Source organism: Apis mellifera, linkage group LG2 (genome assembly GCF_003254395.2).
Source record: "Apis mellifera strain DH4 linkage group LG2, Amel_HAv3.1, whole genome shotgun sequence".
Lineage (NCBI taxonomy): Eukaryota > Metazoa > Arthropoda > Insecta > Hymenoptera > Apidae > Apis > Apis mellifera.
The window spans coordinates 13,429,851-13,451,776 of record NC_037639.1 but is presented as its reverse complement, the minus strand read 5'-3'; the positions used below and the strand labels follow the sequence as shown (position 1 = coordinate 13,451,776).

At 43.4% G+C, this 21,926-nt stretch overlaps 1 protein-coding gene across 2 annotated transcripts in view; it reads right to left on the bottom strand.

Moving 5' to 3' along the window:
• LOC551167 (multidrug resistance protein homolog 49) overlaps positions 1–13,328 on the bottom strand; it is a 55,824-nt gene extending 42,496 nt beyond the window's left edge. For both annotated transcript variants that reach the window (XM_623561.6, XM_006568983.3), the window contains exons 1-6: positions 13,098–13,328; positions 4,862–4,961; positions 4,113–4,212; positions 3,701–3,859; positions 3,381–3,628; positions 2,202–2,554 (exon numbers count right to left, since the gene is read on the bottom strand). The gene's annotated coding sequence lies outside the window, so the exon portion shown is untranslated. The remainder of the gene's footprint in view (positions 1–2,201; positions 2,555–3,380; positions 3,629–3,700; positions 3,860–4,112; positions 4,213–4,861; positions 4,962–13,097) is intronic.
• Positions 13,329–21,926: the final 8,598 nt, after the last annotated feature.

Below are 21,926 nucleotides of genomic sequence, written 5' to 3'. Positions count from 1 at the left end.
CGAATCCATCAGCGCGGGGAGTGAATCGCGACAAACGACGGATCGTACTTCGAATCCAATCAGTCACCATACAACAAGCTGCATATGGAGTACGGGAGGGGGAGGGGACGTGACGTGACAATACGGGGAAACGCACACTCGGTTGAAAGCAAGCATATCTAGAACGAAACAAATTCCACGACAAATTGGAAGGTTTTCGCTACGAACCGCCGGCCTTCCAACTTTTTCTATCCGTCCACACAGCGTGCGCGGCATTCGCTAATTAAACGGAATTATCGCCGTTATTGTGCACAGAGTTAGCGATGGGATTAAGCGAATCGTAAGTAGAAAGTAAAGGGAAGGATAGGATTTTCAACGGCTATCTATTATGCGTTTTGATTAGAAGAGATCCTCCGCTCGACTCCTTTACTGAGAATCTAAAAAATCTATTCGTAATGGAAATGAGATATTTCGTCTTGGTGAAAGAATTGGCCGTGACGTGGAAAAAATACAAAATCCTGGAGGATTTTAATTATTCGGTTAATAACGATGGAATCTCGAAAATAGAAGAGGAGAAAGAAAATTATCTGAAATTGAACGAGGATTGGTACAATTATCTCACCTATATCACGATTATTAAACAATAATTCCATTATCGAGCCATAAATTGTTAGCAATCGATTCTCCCTTTTCTCCCTCGATAGCGCTGTCATTCGAGCATGAGCAAATTAACGTTAATAAACCCCGGCTTCGTGGACGCAATTTATCATCTCGACTTACAAAACTCCTTACTCTTGTCGCGTAATTGTATCTCGGTTACGATACTTTTCCAAAATAAATACAATCGTGTGATCGAGAAATTTCGTTGGAGCGAATCTAGATTTAATTTAGATTTACGCGTTGAACTTGACCCCTTGCCGCTAATCCGCGCATAAATTTTTCCCCCCTCTCGTTTAATCTCCCCGCCGGTTCCTATCTATTATTTCCGAACCGATTAATACCAGTCTCGCGAGCCGCGTCACCGCTAATTATTCTTCGTCGAAGCGGAGTTTAATCGAGCTCGCGCGGAAAAGCCGAGGCGAGGTGGCGGGCAGAGATATGGAAAACCGCTGACACGCGCGAGTTTTCCACGTGGCCGCGCGTTCAACGTCCGGGTTCATTTGCTTTTCAGATCCGGGTCACCCTCATTTCCTCTGTATTATTGTGTCTCTTCCACCCTCTTCTCGACGAGGGGAGCGAAAGGAAACGAAAGGACGAGAGGAACTCGCGAACCTTACGATCGTCGCTTTTTAAAATACGTGGATACTTTTTGAAATAGTTGGACTCGATATCTCACTCTCTCACAGTGCGAGTAAGTTGCAAGGTTTTCGAGCTTGGCTCGAAAGTTGTCGTCGATAGCGGTGGGACGAATGAATGGCGCAAGTTATTTCGAGGAAGAGTCGTGGCGGGATGGGAAAATTCGAGTCTGTTTCGAATCTGTCCAATTTTTTTCGCTATCTTTAGGGTATTCACTGGTTTCGTTTCGACCGGATAACAGAGTTGGCAGAGACACGAGCGGGGAGGCAGAGACGTGTGTCCTGTTCCGGAAATACGCAGAATTTTGCGCTCGCTCGAATTAACTAATGAATCAACCGGATGCGGCGAATCATGCGCGAAACGTAAGTCGAGATCCGGTTGGATTCGTTTTGGAATTACGAATTATCCTCCGAATCGTTCCTCTATCAAGCATATTTACACCTTTCGAAAAATTATGAAAGGAGTATTCTTCCATATTACAGGTTATTACAGGTGGAATCAATTATCGGCGATGAATGAGCCGCGAAAATAAATCCAGGCATAGGTCGTTTCATTAATTATAATTAAGCGCGATGAACCGAGTCGAGATGCATCGATACAGCGAAACAATCGCGTTAGCTGCGTCCATATCGCGTCCACCACGCTCGTGTAAATCCAAGCCTCCGATGAAACTCCTCTTCGCCACGATTATCATCTCTCGTTTTCTTTTTTTTTTAATCTTTCTTTCTTTTTACTTCTCCTTTTCTCAACACGCTTACACGCCCATCGTGTCTTGAAGATATCGACGAACACTCTCCCCCCAACCCTCTGGAGTAATAGCGATTATTGTTTCGAATAGAATGTCAAGGGTACGACAGACGCGCACACTTGGAAGCGATACGGCGTTTATAAATAATGAGACAGATGTTGCGCTTCGTGGTACTCACCATTTTGAAGAAAACCTGCCGATGTCGGCTCTCGAGTCGAGTAGAAACAAGTTAAAAAAAAAGAAAAGAATCTCTCTCTCTCTCTGTTTATAAATTCGTCCAATATATGTATATATATATATATATATATATATATATATGTATGTATATATAAATATCAATTCTTTCGTCCTTATTTTATATTTTTCATCAAAATACTCTCGTTTTCTCCTTCTTTCTCTTTTGCTCGCTTTATTTGCTCGTAATAATGGAAGAAAAATACTGCATAAAAAATATCACTGGTTCGCTTTGGCTTATCCTCTATCTCTTTTCGATACCAATACTAGAACAATCCCTGTAAACCTAAGAAAAACCTGGAACAAAAAAAATTCACGGATTTAGATAGCGCGGATTTTGGAGGATTGAGAGAAATCGGTAATTGTATGAATTCGAATGATACTCCTCCATTGTTTCGCGAGGACGTTAACAACGTTTGGAACGACGTTCGCAAGTTCGAACAGAGTCGTCGTTAAATGATGATAAAGTGGCGTTCAACGAGCTCGACCGTTAACTAATATTAACCAATATTAAGTTTAACTAATATTTAAGCATATCATTCCGTTTCGAAAGCATATTGCGACGCCATTCGCGCTACATGATATTTCTTCTTACAGAAACAATATATATATATATATTTGCGCCTTTTGTCCCTCGCTATTCCAAATATTTCGTTTCTCCGCTCGAATTCTCGATCGATCTCGAGAATCCCGCGTGTTTCGCGTCGTTGGAATTCCGATTCTCTGGGCCAGAGAAGAAAGCTTCTTCCGTCACCGTGAAAAATAATGACCCCGTTTCTTTCATGTCCCCGTTTTGTCCATTCAACATTGACATTTAGATTCACTTTCTAAATTATCCGGACTCGCGTCACTTTCGTCGGCGAGGGGAAGAATTATTACACGCGATAAAAAGAGGGACAAAAGTCCTGCCAACTTGAATAAATTTTCCACGGTGCGTTGCCGACGAGGACGAATAACGCGTTGTACGAATCGAGTACGTGATAGGAACTCGCCAAAGACTTCACTTTCACTGCCGATTTGACCGAAGATAGAAACGAGACACCACGAAAGATCCATCTTCCTTCTCCTCGGGCAAACTTCACGGAGGCGTATCATTAGAAAGTATCTCTCCCGTGGATGGTACCTGTACTCCAACGAAACGCCAACTCGAATATGGCTGCGGATACGAGTGGAACGAAGATACAACCTATGTGTATCTATCAATCTCTGATCGATGGTTTTCGCCGCGTTAAGGAGAAATCATGTTTCCGTTCCACTCCGTTCCCTTTCTCTATTCCTCCGTCCACGATGATTATTTTATATCACTTTTCCGCCGATAAATCAATCTCAAACTCGTCCTCTCTCGCACGAACGTCGGCACGAAAATTGGATCTGAAAAAACAGAGACAGAGTTGAATTCACGTTTTATATTCGTATCGCGTTATGACACGTGATTCCACTTACCTGTGCGTGAAAATCAAACATCTCGCTAAGGATTACGTAAAAAACGGGAAATCGGGTCGTCGCGTGGTCGTTGCAAAGGCTGACCATAGCATGGACGCGGTATATCTCTCTCTCTCTCTCTCTCTCTCTTTATCCTTTCTCCCCGTCGTTCTCTGAAATCTATCGTCGAACGTTTATTTCACATTCACTCCGTACACCTTGGCCAGCGCACACGTGTTACAATTTGTCGACTATCGAAACGTGACCGGCTACGTCGCCGTGGCTACTACGCCGCTCTCTCTCCTTCACCGGCATGCAGATCGATCCGCTCGATCGGTTCACCGATCCTCCACCAACCAGATACGACCACCACGTGCGTTATATATATATATATATATATATATATATGCGTGTGTATATTCGTATTCCTCACCTAAAAAAACCTATAAATATTCTCGTATGTTGATCATCTTGTTATTCGTATTGCCGATGAACCTCCTCTGCTTCACCATGTGTCCGCCTGCCGATCTAACCTGTTCCAACAAAACAATATTTCGGTTAAAATCTTCCAATCTTCCTCTCTCTCCCCCCCTCGAAGAATCGTAAAGTAGAAATATATTGTAACGGTATCTTTTTTCAAACATTTCTCCTCTCTTTCTCCCCTCCCCTCAGCCCCTCGTTTTTCACACCATCTTGCTCCATATCGCGCGATATCGCGTCGCGGTGTATGACGCAATCGTTTTCTAAGACCGTTCTAATTAATTTATGCGCTTCTTATGCGGGTTGCCCCGTTGAATCCGATCGCTTTAACCGAGCTAAATGACCGCGCTTCGAACGCAGAACCGGCCAGCTTTTATTAGACTTAATTCGACCGGTCGTTTTAATTCGATGCGCCGACTTTGCCGGCGCGATGACACCGAAAGCCACAGTTTAATTCGAGCTTAAACCGCGCACTGCTACCCCGTTGGTTTAAGAAAATTATCGGGGAAAATCGATCGAAGGAACGAGAACTTCTTTTTTTCGCGCGCTCGAGGAATTCGAAAGCGAGGAATTCGTGGAAAAAAATACACGTCGCGACGAGTCGCGATCGCGGAGGGAATCTGGGGAAAAGAGGGGAGGGAAGAATGTCCTTGGAGGAAGGAGAATTCGTGGATCGAGAAGGAACGAACGATCGATACTTACACTCATCGGGTACGGGCTGTGTTATCGCGCTGGCGGCTCGAAAACTTCGCTGAACGGCCTCTAGCCGACGACCCTGGCAGCCATTAACGAGCACGATAATCTATATAAACAGAAAAATGCCAATGTCAATAATTCTTTTTCCGAGAACGAGCCTCGTCGCTCGATCACAGTTGATTCGAAACGAAAGAAATGAAGGAGAAGGCGAACTACTCGGTCGGCAATTCGATTGTTTACACGAATCTAATCCGTAAGAAGGAACGCTTTTATCTTAATCCACCACCTGATCCAGCTGCGCACGCGTGAAAAATTCTTTCCTATTATATTATATCGCGATGTTGTGACCATCGATCGATAAAATTGCCAAGGTGAGAATGCTGGGTTTTTCGGATGGTTTTTTGACGCGAAGAAAAAGAGAAGGAAATTTTTTCCCGATAACACGAGTCATCGAGGAATCGTTGGAAAGTTGAAGACTTTTTAAAATTGAAAGTGAACTGGGCATCGAAGAGTGGTATTGGCCGCTCCAACGACGCATCATCACGAGAAAGTGTTTAAAAGTTGGCGGCTCTTTCATTTGCATCTGAATCGCGGGTGAATTTTTATTCCATCCAGCTCATATTTTTCCATCCTCCGTATCGTGATACGAGTGCGCGGCAAAGCTGCCCGCTCCTATCAATCATCCCGGATCCCGTGCTTGCTTGCCACCTCGAGGCTGCGCTCCAAAACTTTCCCTCCCCTTCAAACCGACGTCGACACTGTGGAAAAAGGGGAAATGGAGTTTTGGTGCACCGTGGTCGGGGAAAATTTCTGTTCTCCCTTCGAGCGAGCCGAGGAATCCCGACGACGACTACGACGACGGCGACGGCGACGATGCCTCGGGCAGATGAAACGCGAAAGTGCGTCTAGACACCGAGAACCGTTGCAAAGAGAGAGTGTCTCTGTCACGAAAGATTTCCAATCTCCACCAAAATATTTACCCTATTCGAGCAAATTATTTCACGCGAGATTAGGAGGCATGCACATAATTTTTCATCGAATACTTTGTCGTTTCCGCGTCGAGGTGAAAGTGAAGTAAATTGATCGTTTCTTTTTCTCTTTCCTTTCCTTTTTATTCTCAACCGAAAATGCAGCGGACTTACGAAATTGCGTTTGGAGAAAGTGACTTGGCGAAGACGAAAGATCCCCTCCTCCGCCAGACTTTTCTAAAAGTCTCTCTCTAAGTGTTTCTGGCATGGCCGAGTAACGATCGACGAAACGACGATTCGACGGAACGACGACGACAGTGGACGATAAATGCACGGGCCGGTATTATGCGCCACGTTGCTTGGTTACACTGCACACACTCGTGGAACGCGACCAGTTTGGTCGAAGCGACGTAAATCGTCGCACTGCGACACACAAGTTTACGTGGGCTTTTAAAACACGGGGAAAGGAATTCGTCGTGATTGAAAGGTAACCTCGTTATTATCGGCAAATTAATGGCGGGGAGATAAAAAAACGGGCGATTAAAGCGAGTAATATTCACGATAAAAATAAAAAACCCGCTAAATCTATTCGTTCCTATTCGCGAATAGGAGTCGAAGAGTGGAAAACGGATTGCATCTTCGTAAGTTTAAAGACGAATTGCGAATGCGTGTAAAATATTTCTTGTTTCTCTCGAGCGACGCGATTCCATTCGCGCGTGACATCGTACTAGAAAATTTTAGAATTGGGACGAAATTAAAATAAAGTAATGACGTAAAAAAAAAAAATCGAAATTAATACAACACATGGCGCATGCTCTAAATTCCTGTGATATTAAAAAGAAGAAGAAACAAAAAGACTTCCATGATCGATTTCCAGATTGAAAACTTCACAAAGTTGTCAACGTGGAAGTTTAGTTCCAAGTAAGGATTATCGTGATCAGCGAACCGTACACCTCTCTCCCCGTTCCACCAGTCTCTTTTTGCTTCATTTCGTGATGAATTTTACCGCTAATTGACCTTTGCCGATGACGTTGTCTGGCTCGCGCTGGCCACGATTCCAAGAAAGTCCACGGCGAGAGTTCGATACGATCCAACCGATACGACCGTTTCCCTCAAAAGAACAGGACAATAAATTGCGCGAAAGTTGAAGTTAACGCGGGTACGTCGACCTCCGCAACGATCGATCGTGTATCTCCAGGCTGTGTACTTAAAGGTGCACGCACACCGATGCAAAGCTCTTGTTGCAACAGCTTCGATCGATCGTCTCCGACGGGATAGACCAATCATTCGCGATTCTTGTAAAACAGCTAAAACCGGCCACAAATTTGCCCGAAATTTCGCAATCTTTCGAACGAAAGGGAATGCCATTTAATTCAAAAGTAGAATCTCGTAGATATCTCGCAAACGTTTATTCCCAAGTTTTGCAGCCGCAACCCAATACCGATGATATACCGTTACAACGCGTCTGGCATAAGTAGATATTCGCCGGAAACTTGGCCGACGCGCGCACGCTCGAAATTTTAAGATTCTCCGCCGCGGAGACTCGCGCGACCGCAGCGGATTCCAGCCGTGCTGACGTTTTGTAAACATCGCGTTTGCAGAAAAGGACTGACGTTGTAGAACCAGCGAAACTCGAACCAGAATCGGCGCTACCCCATTCTATTTATACAACCAGTGTATATATAAACTTGTTCCCGCGAAATGAAACGAAGAATAATACCGAAACGATCGAATCGAAAGCGATCGATGGAGGAAGAACGGTTCTAAACCGAATTTCGGAAAGCAAGAAAAGAACCGGCTCGACGATCATTCTCTCTGCTCTGCTTCTCTGCATGCATACGTGCCCGCCGAGCAAATTATATATTACCCTTCCACGTTTACCATCGCGCGGCGGGTAAACCATTAGGACGCGGTCGGGACTTCTCGATCGCCTAAAATTACGCGAAACACGCGGAGAAGAAGAGAAACCGTTGCGAGAAAGGTGCGTAATTTCGACCGAGTGGATAAATTCGATTAGATGCGTGAATTGGTCGGATGAAGAGGCGTTTAAAGTTGATCGACCGAAACGGTGATATCGACGGATGGGTAGATTGGTATCGTAAATGGATATTATTATGATACCCGTTGTGAAATGAAATCGAACAACGGTAATCGTGTTCGAGCAGTGTCTCGAGTAACGACGGGCCGGAAACCGCAGCGGAGATATTAGAACTCCGACCGCCTGATTACGAGTCAACAACTATCACTTTGCAACAACTATTCCGTTAATATCGCTAAGCGAAATTCGCGAAACGTGATTCGCGTGATTAATCATCGCTTCGTTCTTCGTTCCATTTTAAAACGAGGAGAATGAATAAAGGAAACGGTATCGAAATAAAGAAAATGATCGGATGTTTAATCTCTCGGTGCGATCGTAAAAAACATGTTCGCGTGAAGTGAACGAATAACAGGGATAAGCATGAATCGGTGAATAAGATCGATAACAATTGGTTGGTGAAACGGATGCGTCATTAAATCGATACTACGAAATTCTTGGAGGCAGGAATCACGATATCCGGTCTCTCGTTAAAGCGCGATACTACTGCGAGTTATGCGCGACTGTCGCGTTAACTGTCGTTCGCATTTTTCATCTGGCATCTTGGAACGAAATCCTCCGGCCGAGGCGAGCCACGTTCGAAGGACTCGTTATTGCCTTGCACGGATTAACGCGACGTTTACAATTGGGAAAAAAGAGGAGGAAAAATATATGAGAGAGTGTAGGTAAAAGATTGTTTCGCTCGTTTTATCCGTTCGATAAAATTCACACCAAGCTCCCTATTTTTTTTATTATCTCTCCGTCGTAATTATTTTTTATTCCGACATTTATCCCATATTTTTTTTTAATATTATTCAAATATTGCGCCGAGCTTATATATTTTATTAATTGAAACGAAGAAGAATCCGAAAGGTTCGACAAAGAGGGTTACCCATCATTTTGCACAAGCAATAAAACTGTCCCCCATTAGCGAAGGATGCAACTCCTATTTTTATCTATCTCCCTGACTCGATATACGTTATCGTTATCTGTAATAAGACAACTGAGAAACGAGCTAAACGAGCGAGAGCTGGCAGCAGCCAGCTTTCAAGGCTGCACTTGTGCAGGATGTAAAATTAAGGTGCAAAAAGCGGGATGAAGAAAGATCAGCGATGAAACAGTTGCGCGCGGTATACATACTTTATCCTCTTTTCCTTTCTGCACGAGTCGGACATTCGCGAGAGGCATCGATCTTTGGAAATGGTCTAGCAATCGAGTGAACGACGATCGACCGAAAGCGACTTTTTCCCAAGTGGAGTCCAATTTAGAGAATGAAAATTCTCATGAAAGATTGAAAACTTTTCCTTCTCGATGACTCAATTTTCGTTCAAAAAAACAAATATGTTTTTGTTTAAAATAGACGTGAATATCTATTTTAAATCATTGACGTCAATTTCATTACGTAAATTCATATGAAATGTTTAAAAAATGAGCTACGTTTAAAAACGTCGAACTATAATATTCATCATGCGACTCTTTCAATTAATGTTTCATGGAATAAAAGCAACCACGTGCCAAGCACGAATTCTAGAATTCTTGGAACTAAATATTGGCTTTTGTTAATTACTTTTTTTTTTTTTTTTCGGAAAATCGACACGCGGTTTTTAAAAACGAATCGAACAAATGTTCACGATGACGAAGTGATGAGGCTGTTTAATTACTTGTCAGGAACGAAAATGACGCATCGTTCGCGATATACATAAATTTCACGGCGGACGAATTATCAGATTTGACCCAAAAACAAAATTCATTATCACCAGGAAAATATTGCCTGGCCTGATTCGATCCTCTAAATAATTTCGATCCTGCTAATAATAATACACGGTAGCCTTCGATGGAAAATCGCCACGAGCATAATTCCATTTGCATATCGTGTCCCTGGTGGCGTATCTAAACCGTACGTTTAGTTCACCGCGCTTTTGTTTACCGTGTTGTTGTATTTTTTAATGCTGCTCGGATAAAATGGCAACGCAGTAAATAAGATAAAGTCCAAATTAAAATTTAAAAATCTTCGCTATATTACAGCTTCGCTGTAATTTTGCCCGCGACAATAGCCGAGGTAATTAATCGAGGTAAATCGTATTCTTAGAAATATTAATTATCTTCGATCGAGAGTGTCATAAACAGAGCTCCTTGAACGCGATTCACATTCAAATGACATGACGCGGTGACGACGAGACACAGCGGAACTTTCCTATCGACCGTGAAGAAACATACGTGGCAACAGAGAGAGAGAGAGAGAGAGAGAGACTTTTTTTTTTCTTCTCTCGTGTATCTTCATTCATCTCGAGATGATTTTATTTTCGGTCGATCAAAACGGAACGGACGTATGCGCGTGCGAAATAACTCTAATGCCAACAGAGTTCGTGGAACATAGGTGTTTCCATGCGACACACGTCCACTGGCAAAAGCGACGCTCCCAACACGAGATATATGGGTTCCGCGAGGAAAATATGCGGCCATTCATCCGACGAGAATGACAATGAACGAATGAAATCACGTCCACGTGTTTCTACCCGGCTAATCGACTTCGTTTACCTTCGGTAAGCTCACGGAGAAAAATCTCCCGAGATAACGTGCTTTCGTATGCTATCTGAACGATTACGTAAGGCTTCGCAACCGCGTTCGAGAAATATTTTTCTGTTCCGTGGAACGATTTATTTTGCGATTGTGCGACGGAGAAACGACAATTTGAAATATACGATGGATCGATTAGTACGTCAAATTCGCGAACGGAAAACGTATGTTTCTTTGGCGAAAAAGAAATATATATATTGAAAATATGCAGATGATATCTATAATAGTAAGTAAATGACGTGACGTCATGCTGCCTAGGCCTTGAAACGAGGCGATCTCTGGTTGTAAGGGTCTTGGCTCGGAGTGGGGGGGACAAGGCGATAATACTTTCGAGAGAGGCGAAGCATTGAAGCGACGATAGTCGGTCTGAAATCTCCTTCTCTAAATAGATTCTTTAGAAATTTGTGTTATACCTAGCTCATCCTCGAGAATCTTCTCTTCGTGAATGCGATAAGTAAGTATTACATCTCGAAACATCTGTACAGACTGCATTGTGCATTTTGCGAAATGGCAAACTGCTATGTAACCGGTGTCGCGAAAGCGCTACACTCTTGTAAAATATATGGTGGGTTTAAGATAATAGTACGTGCTCGCCTCAGTTATGGATTTCGAAGCTGGCGTGCAGCTACCTTTGTACCCGGCTATCAAACTGACGTAAGATTTGTGGACTTTCAGATAAAACCGCGTTCGACTTCGAAGGTGATTCCTCCTGTTTCGACGATCGACGAAAAGAGCTTGCTATCTCGCGTGATTCACGATCGTCGACGGGCTATTTTCCACGCGAAGGCCGTTTCACACCGCGTTTCGAATCTCGCTTTTGGAACGCTCGATGAACACACACTATATTCCCATATGGAAATGGATTTAACGACAAACAGCGCATATAACATAATACGGAGGGGAGAATCTCTTGTATAACGCCTCTGTTTATTTTACTTCGTTCGATCGAATCTCCCTTTCCTGTACAAATTTCATTTTATGTGCGATACGGGCGCATCGTACACGAATCCCAGGTAGGTAAAGGATCGCGAATGTTTACACGTTCGCAGCTCTAAACGCGATTGGAACGAGGCTTTCCACGATCCTGAACGGTTCGTTTTAGCTGACGCTATTCGGAAAACATCCACTGCATTTTGTATCGCGTGCCTCTACGTGCTCGCGACCCGAATCGATGATACTTTTGTCTCGAAAGTCGATACCTGGTTTCTATATTATATGCTGATTACACGCTCTTGAAATTGCACAACACTGCTCGTTGCCAAAACATCGCGATCTTTCAACTTTATTCCTTTATTTACTTATTACTTTCCATCTTTTCGGCGATATTATCGTTATTAATAAAGAACATGGTCCAATGTAAACAGGAATACCACTCTTCCCACCTTGAATTCAATCCCGTTGAGATATTTATTTTCATTTTTCGTCTCTTCTCGAACGAACATCCGAACGCTTATTCGTGCGACACTAACGACTTAACTGAAAATATAAAATATCGGCCGTACGAGGGCGTACGAATCAAAGCGCGCGCAATTCAAACGAGAAATGTAAGCGAGTATCCGGATTATAAACGGATTTAGAAAAGTCGATATTTCATCGCGAAGAATAATATCGCGTGCATTTTTAAAACATAATGATTTTAAAAATCATAACGTCTAACGTTACCTGCCTCGACCAGGTTAAACACGGATCCAACGGAACGGGTCACGCACACAGGCGCAAGATTAAGTACGGGACAGGATCCAACACAGAACAATTTTACCTGGCCGTGTTCTATGCTGGCTGGAGTAACTAACTGGTTCCGAGCACTGGCCAAAATTTAAATTCCATGAAAACAGCTAACACGCGAGTGAAAACGTAAACACGAGGTCTCGTATACGTCGTTACGAGAATGGTAACAAGCCAACGATGATACTGTATGCTTGAATATATCCTTTTCTTGGAAAAGGAAAAAAAAAAAAGAAAATCCATTACGAAATCAAAAATTTTGCCAATAGAGATTTTGCGAGAGACGGTATTCGTCCTGTAAAAATTTAGCTCGCGAAGATTTTTAACGCGACAGAATTCTTTCGTATGCATTCGTGAGTCTTGAGAGTGTTGTGTAGAGGGAAGCAGACGTCCTCGACGCGACGAGTACGTTTCTGGAAGCTACCAGAGAGATCGCCTAATTCTGTCACCGATGCTGAACGTTACACGGCAGCTCTGCTAGTAAATATGCCGAATGTACTATATCTGAGTAAACGACATGCAGACACGATAACGCTGTATCCCAAGAAAACGAGCATCGAGTAGCGTGTATTTCGTTTTCAAACGAGAAATCTCGATTTAACGACGAAAAAAATAAAAAGAGAAAATATTGTACGAAATAATACGAAAAATATCAACGTTCGGTCGAACGGAGTTTCAATTTCTCTTTAAAAGATGGAATAAAACAGAAGCCCAATACCAATGAAAGTCGCGTAAATTCGTTACCAGGAAAAATACATCGATAGCCATTTCGAAACAAAGAGAAGCATCACGTCCTGCGGAGTAACATACAGGAAGTACGCGGAAGAACGTCGGCATGTCGTGCATGTCCTCGTTCATGGAAATCGCGATTTCGCTTCTAGCAGTCCCATCGATTTACCTTTTATCCTCGTACAACGCGAGTCAGCGTGTTTTATCGACTATGGCCACGACGACGTTTCGACGATCGACACACTGTCCGTGTTACCTAACGACGAAACGATCTCACCCGTTTCGATTTGCGAAACGTGTTTGTAAACGAACAAGAGTGACACCACGGTGAACAGACGAAGCTTATAGGAACGACGTTCGACACGTTGCGGACAGAAGGCCGTTTTACACTGACCCCCTGCCACTGGAACTTCTACGTATAACCATCGTCTACGTCCTGCCACGGTTGCCATGTTGCGTGCTTGCCTGTGTGTGCGTTGCCTATAGTCTGCTCAGCGCCGGTGTGCATGCCATCGTAAGTGTCAGGTTCTCCCACGGAACTGTATACACTGAAACGCTTACGTAGTTACGACAAAGAACTTTGAATTCTCTTCTTTGTACTCTCCATATTCGAAGTTGCATCGAGTTGAGAAAAAAACCGTTGTCCTACAACGATCAAAAAAGATCGAGAAAGAAAGAAAAGAAGAAATTCGAACGGTTTAATAACGGAAGTTTAATGATGGAAAATTTTTGGATAGAATCGTTCGTAATTCGACCGGAACGATGAAATGAAAATAGCTCCTCGATATTAGGAGTGGGGGATTCTCGTATCGTGATTCTGATCGACACCGCTATTTTACGATTTGTCGTTTGAAAAATGACAATACTTTTGACTCGTTATGTAAGCAGCTGATAAGTGGACGGTTTTGAGGTAGGTGAAGAAGAAAGATTCGCGGATAGAGATAATCTAATCTTTGCAGAAAAGGTGTATAATTAATATATAATTTATTAGAGGAAAATGTAAGTAAGCCATATTGCGAGATTAAAGAAGATTGGAAATCGGCCAATCGGAAATTAGAATTGGCGATAAAATTTCCACGAGGTTACGCGTAATTACGTAATCCGTTTTTCACTTATTCACTAATAAATAATCATGTTTATTCTACGAGTTCACGTTCACGGTTGATCGAACAATCTTCCACGGGCTGAAACCGATGAATGGGAATGCGAAACAGTGCTATACGAGCTTATCGCGAAAAATATATATCTCTATGTATATATATATATATATATATATACATATATATGCTCGAAAACACGCTACAACGGTTCTCAATTAATCGAAAAATAGAATTCCATCAAAAAATCACGCGTGGCACGATAAGAGGCGAGTCGAATTCGATTATTTGCGATCTCCATTCGCGATTTAGATAACATTATTGACGTCATCAAATTGCATCTCTCCCCCCAAAATATTATTTCCTTCTATATCCTTACATTAACATACCGCCAGTCCTATTTGATTAACATTATCGGCTATTCTCGGTTCGTAATACGCAATCGTTTTTCAAGATCATCGCTACAGCAATATGTTTTCGAAGAACGATCGTTTTTCGAGAGAGAGAGAGAGAAGTTGGAAACTTGCGAAACGAATCGAGACGATCAAATCCGTTCGATCCGTGGCAATTCTCTTTGCGAATCGATTTACGACGTTGATGACAAACGACAGGAAACACAGAGAAGATCGAACATCTCGCATTATCTTTAATCGCCTCGAATCATACTTACGTAAAATTCCCTTATAGTCCCAGTCGGCTGGGTTACGTAACGAGCACTAATTTGTTTCTCGATCTCGGCTACGAGTTTAACGCGACGAAGAAATCGTGTCACGACATATTTCGAAATTCCTCGCACATATAATATAAAACAATCGCATCGTGCTCGTGTAACGTCACTTGGCCGAATCGATGGTTGGACGTGAATCATCGAGGGTTGGACGAAAAACCGTCCGATTTTACCTTGGGATCGCGCGTTAATAATGGCTCGATAATTAAATTTCGTAAAGCGGCGTATTTGGCGGATACGACGTGAAATTATCACGAGTAGATACGCGTTTAGATACGCGCGAAAAAGGGGGGGAAAAAAATATAGAATAGAAGAAAAAAAATCGGAGAACAGGAGAGGAGAAATATCTATCGTTGATTCGATCGAAACGACATTATCGCGAAATATCGAGCGCCGTGTTAAAACGTCTCATTGACGAAACGAAATTTACGCGACGTTTCACACATTTTGGAAACACGGATCACCGTACTCATAATCCCATCTGTCGCGATAATGTTAGTCACTCGAGGGCCCAGGACGAAACGGAAGAACGGAATCCTCGACGAATATGTCGCGTCTTCGCCTCGTAATACCGGGACACTTTTGCCTCCTCTCTTCGGTGTGACTCGACCGCGAACACTTAACCCACTTGCTTGGCATACATTTCATCAAAAGTTTATCAACGCGATAACGCGAATCATCGGTTTATTGTCTCAGACCCGCGAAACTCGTTATCGCGGTTCGATGGCATTATCAAATCACCGGTATTAATACATTTACTTTCTACAAACATTTCTTCACACGTATTACGCGGTTAACGTACAATTATTTCGATTAAATCCCACTCCACGTCTTTTTAAAGTTACTTTTTTTGAACGATTTGATAATCTCAATTCGACGAACCAACCAATCGAGGAAAATAAAGTTAAACGCGCCATTCTTGCCATTCTCCAACCTGTTCCACCGTGATAAATGAACCTGGTATTCGCGATTAAAATCTCGCCTTCCATTTAAACATCTGTTCGCCATTTAATTCGAAATTCTCGTCCATCAAGGATGAGCGATAATTGTAATACGCGAAATCTCAGTTTTACAATCGAAATAACGAATAACTATTTATATCTAATTTAAAAAGATCGGATCCAATTCCGGGAAACGAGAGAATTGTTCCGTAAATTGTGTACAGAAGGGTGGAGAGGATTTCGACGAATCCATCGAAGCCTCCCTCCTCGTTCCACAATCGAGATCACGGCGTTTCATGCAAATGGGCGAAGATTTGTCAGGGCGCGGGGGTCTATTTTCAATTACCAAAATCTGGAATGGCTTCATCCTCGCCCGCGAGAGGCGGCGTCATACGAGGCCCCGAATCTCTCCTGGGATCTTCCCCGTGGCGCTCTGGTAATTTACATACGATTAATCTTGATCACTGCTCCGCCACCCTCCTCCGTCGAGACCCTCCGTCTTCGCAGGCGGAACGACGAGAGGCTGGCACAGGCCCATGATGGATCGTTACATTCGGGTTATACCGCGGGATAAATCCTCGTCGAAACGAGGATCGATCTAATTAGATACGTCCCTGCGCGGCTCCCTTCGCCGCGAGACGCCGTATTCGCGATCCACGATTCATCGTGTAGACTTTCCTTTCGCCACGCGAAGCGATAGATTCGAATACCTTCCAACACTCGAAATGTCATGGCGGATAAAATCTCGATAATAAAATGCTCGATGTGGAAAAATATATGGGTCGCAGTTGAAGGATACGATAAAGAGGGATCGAAGGGCGATTGCCAAAAATCGGGAGCAATAATGGAAAAGCTCGGCGATGTAGCTCGTTAATTAAAAAAAACGGCGCGCATATAATGACGAGTAAACGGTTGACGGATCGTGCACGTTTTCACGGAATTTCACGGAGTCTGGCAGCGGATGGATCGACGAAATTAGACGCAGTTCTCTATCGGCGCGATGCGGAGACATTGGCGAGCCGAAAGCGGATTAAACTGGTTTTCCCGCGAACGTTTCCCGCCCAAGTCGAGAGAAGCCGGGAAGAATCGAGCGCCAAGTCACGCCTTTCCAACCAAATTAATCGCCGCTTGTGCCTAACCGTAGATCGCGGCTTCGAAATTGAATCAAACCTTTCCCTTCCCCTCTCGTGATGGATCGTTATGCCTACGCCTCGCCTCGTCTCGAGACATATTCGGCGGATTGATCTAATTAGACAATCCTCCCCGGCCAATGGGTGGAGAGGAAATTGATTGAATCACCCTAACCCGTGGAGAATCGGCGATGCCGCGCAATATTCGATCGAGACGAGATCACGTTCTCGAGCCGAGACGTGTTCTAATCAACCGAAGCGAGGTTTCAACGTCGATCGGTTTTCATAGGTCGGTTCCTTGGCGCGGATCGGAACACACGTGTATTCTATATGGACGATCGGCTGACACAACGCATCCTCTATACTTCTGTACAGCGTCGACGTGTCTGCCTCGTTATTTTCCCGTTCCTTCCGTGGCTAAGGACGGAGCAGATATAAAACGCTTTGCTCGTTGATAAGATAGAATATATCACTCGCGAAATAATCCGATCGCGCCGTTTAAACATTCTGAAAATATTTTCCCCGCGTGGAAAGGCCATCCGTTTCCATCCCGTGATTCCTCGAATACTGCGATCCTCGGTTCACACCTCCCCTCGTATATATATATATATATATATAGGAGGAATTTCAACTTCCCCCTCCCCAAATTTTCCGTACGATCAAGCTGTTGAATCCACGTGTGTAGCCGTGGATAATATTTTCGTTGGAGCAAGGCGACGATCGAGAAGTCGAACGAGAGTCTAGGAGAGAGGAAAGGCGACCGAATAAATTCGACCCGTTTCAATTTCCGATAGCAATGGCGGCGGCGTCGTTCCTCACCTTTCGTTCCTCCGCCCATCCCTTTCGCCTCTACCTTTCTCGCCCCATGACCGCGTCGCAGGCCACGTTTACTCTCGTCTATGAATTATTCGTACGGAACAACGATTTTGCCGCCATAATTTTCCTTCCAGCTTGATCGTTAACTCTTCCCGTCCCTTGATGTCGCTTGAAAAACGATTTTCACTCTCGATAAAGCTGAATTCGATAAAGTTGATTAACGATTAATTAGCTCCGTTTGATTGAAAAATTGCTTTCAAAAATTGTCTGTACAAATAATTTAATAGAGACGAAAGAAGATATATACAGAACGTAATACAACAAATAATATTTAACAGACTGGTGGAAATAAATTATATTTTCTATCCGGAGAAAAAAGAATCGACGTTGATTTTATCAAAAGTATCCATTTCTTTTTCTCGATATTTTTAATCAAAGAAGAGGAAAGGAAAGGAAAATAATATTCGAGCGGAAAGGGAGAATGTAACTTATGCATAATTGAACGGGCTCGCGGGAAAGCGATGTTGATTTAAATCAGAGTAAATAAAAAAAAAAAAAACTTGTGGCCACGCCGAAGCAATTTATAATCGATGCGTCAGAGAGAAGCACCGTGTTGGAAGTGTCGCGCGAGATAAATCAGTCCCGAGCTCCATCGAGTCTGCCGAATTATCTGATAACAATGAGTAACAGGGATGCGCGTGTCTTTTAAATTTCTCTTCTAACCCGATAACACGCGCGCGTCACGCCAATTGATCGCGATCGAGATATTTTCGCCTGATAACGGAATTTCGAACGCTCGATCTTGCGAGAGAGAAAGAGAGAAAGAAACGAAAAGGATGGCAAGCTCGTAACTAAGCCGCAACGAAGGTAAATAACATGGGAAATTAAATCGTTTTCAGCTAGTCGGCTGATTTTCAAGTTGTTAAACGGCGGTTAACCGTTTCGAACGCGTGTGACAGAAAGATCGATAAACCAGGCTCGATCCATCGACCGAGCAATTTCTCCGCGAATTTTTCCGCGAAAATTATTCGAATCGATTTCCTCGCGTGGACAAATGGCTGGTTTTTGCATGGATTACGACCCTGTTTCGCGTGGTTTCCATTTAAAAGCTATTAAACAGCTCCAGGCCAGGTTTATATATATATATATATATATACATACATCTGTCTCTTTTGAGAGAACACGTTTTCACTGTTTTTTCAGCTATCCGGATTCCGGATGCTTAATTTCACGGCAACCGACCGTGGCAGGTCAGGTTTAAGGTTACAAATCACTTTCGAAAGGCGAGGATCAGGTAAATCTTGAATTTGACGAAACCTTTTGCCGATAATTCACTCGGGCTGAAAACGCTCGTTCCATGGAAATGTCAGGAAAATCATACCTGGACGATCCTCCTTCTTCCTTAGATCTTAGCTTAGCAGAGGATGCAAGGACAAAAGATATTGGAGAGGCTAAGCTTTTCTTTTCTCCACGACAATTTCTTTTTATTACAACCTGGCATAACCTGTCGAATGAATTTTTTAAATAAATAAATTTAATCATCAAGAAAATACGATTATATTATACGATGATTATAACGATTCGAGAGACGAGATCATTATTCTGTTCTGTCCGTGATCGAATCAAAAAAAAAAAAAGAAAAAGAAAAGAACAACACGACTTCGAACATTTCACGACACTGAGATCCACGATATCCCACGATGTGACAAAGTTGGAGATTCGAGGCGACCCCTTTCGAGATTAACCCTCTTAAGTCTTGTAACTTATCGTCACCGGATGAAGAGAGATAGCCCGATGAAGATGCTCGAAGAACGTTGATAACGGAATGGTCTCTCGTGTCACCAAGCCTTCCCCCTAATCCCTCTCTATAAATGTATCCGATGCATTGTGTGTGCGCTGCTTGCTGGATACCTGGGACACGAAGATATTTCCTGCAAGCATTCGTATTCTGTCATTTTGCTGTTCCTAGATTGTTCAAAATTTCGAGAAACAAAATATTACTATCCGCGTTACTTTCAAGCATTCAAAAAGGAAAACTATTCAAGAATCGCATATATAATTATATATATATATAATTTACATATCGTAGTGAGTAGAAAAAGCTTTAATTAGCTTTAATTTGCCATTGACTCGTACACGTTGCGCGGGGTAAGTTTACAAATCGTGAATGCATTCCACGCATACTTCGTAATATAAATATATTCGTCGATAAATGATTTTAACCGAATCGAGTCCAACGTACAAGAGATTCCTCTGAAAAAGATACGAAATAAATGGAGAAGAGATATAATAAATAATAAAATGAACGAGTCTTTTTGATGTTACGTACACACGACGAAGAAAGAGAGAAACGATCGAATTTTCCATCTTCGCTAAAAACTGCGCAGATACTTTTCAAGCACCCCGTATACGTTGATCGTTCAATTGGACCAAGTATGTGCGCAACCGGCCACGTTTATTCACGTATCGAATAACGTTAATACCGTGAAAGATTTTTATTGATCGATCGAGCCGCGTCAAACGGTCGAAGCAAGGAATGAATTCTCTCTCTCCTGGAGCTAGCTTCTCGTTCCGAGAAAACGGCGGATTCGATTCTTTCGGAATCGGAAGCGGAAAACGTTGCTCCCTCGGAGAAATTCGGTTTGCACTCGGTGCACGCGCGCCACGGCCACGCTTTCTTGCGCCGTGGCGAGGCAAGGGCGACGCGCTATATTCCGCGAGCGCATCTGCAAATGACAGCACTTGTTTCCAAGTTTAACCGAAAACCCTGTTGTACGTAGCCGGTTTCCCGATTCGCCCGCTCGCACGTGTATTCACGCCAATTTCCCGCGGTAAAACGGTCGGAATAATTTCGCGCCCATTACTTCTGCCAGTCTCCTCCGGGAGGATCCGCCACCAATTTCGGCCTCGATCGAGAAATACTTTCTTTCCTTACCTCTTGCAAGAAAATTTATTCCATCTCGAGAGAGAGAGAGAGAGAGAGAGAGAGAGCGGACGGAAACGTTACGTTTTCGTCGGGTAAATAGGAAGTGGAAATGGCGATAAAGAATAATCGTGGCCTCGAGATTCGTTCGAATCCAAAGAATCGGCCTTTAAACGGCATCCTTTCGCATCGATTGCACGCAAATTGATGGCAAATTGACATCGTTACGATACGGGGAGTTCAAACAACATCGATCATCGATCCGTCATTCTGTCGGCCGTTGTTAAGAGCGCGGGTAATTTGTCTATTTCGCGGATCAGTTTCGAAGCTAAAGAGCCATTACGGTGGCTCGACGAGGTTCAGAGATTAAGGGATCCAATTTAATCGAGTCGATCGTTTCCTTTATTAGCGAGGATTACGTAGAAAGTTTTCGATGCAAAGTATCGCGATATGTCGGGGACAAGCGTTCCCCTCTCTCGCGTATAAGAGGAAAAACGGAAAACGGAAAACAATGGGATTCGTGGAAATTTAGCAGACGGCGTGGAACGATAATTGCGATCGATCGATTAACGAACGTGAAAGTAACTCGCGTTCGTAAAAGCAATTCGATTAGAGAGCGGCCGTTTCGCCGCCCGTGGAACAATTAAGCATCCAATAATTTTCACTAACGATCAATTTGTGAAATTATTAATAAGCCCTCGTATCGCGTGATTAATTTCCGTTCTTCCAATTTGCGTTCCAATTCACGTTTAATCATTATTCCGATATTTATACCACGCCACGCGATTGTCACTGGTTTCGAGCCACGTTTAAAACAATTACCTTATCCCCGCACGTTTCGTTCAATCACTCCACCCATACGCGCGGAGAAGGATCAAAGATTCGAGAGGATTTGAGATTTGAGACGCGAGGCGAGAGCGCAAACCGGTTTTGTATTACCGGCGACGAAAATTTCTTCGAGCGCGCATGCCCGATCGCGAACGAGATATAAATCGTGCCCCAATGTCTTCGATCATTCGATTATTCCCGTTACAAAGCGCAACCTTACCAAGCCTCGACTCCTTCTCTCGGGATGAAAACTCGTTGCCGTGCAAATGGAATCGATAAATCTCGTCTCGTTCGTATTTAAATCCCGCCATTCGTGAAATTCCTCCCGTTCCTTCCTCCCGAAAAGATTAATTCAAGATCAACTGCCTCTAATTCCCCATTCTTCTTCGCAAAAGCGGAGAATCAGGCCGAGCTAATAACGCGTCCTCCTGTATCGAGCGAAATCGATGAGACTTAATCCCTGTCCTTCTGCTTCCCTTTTTTTTCCCCCCCCTCCCTTTCTTCAAACTCCGGAATCCCGTCACGTAACCAATTCG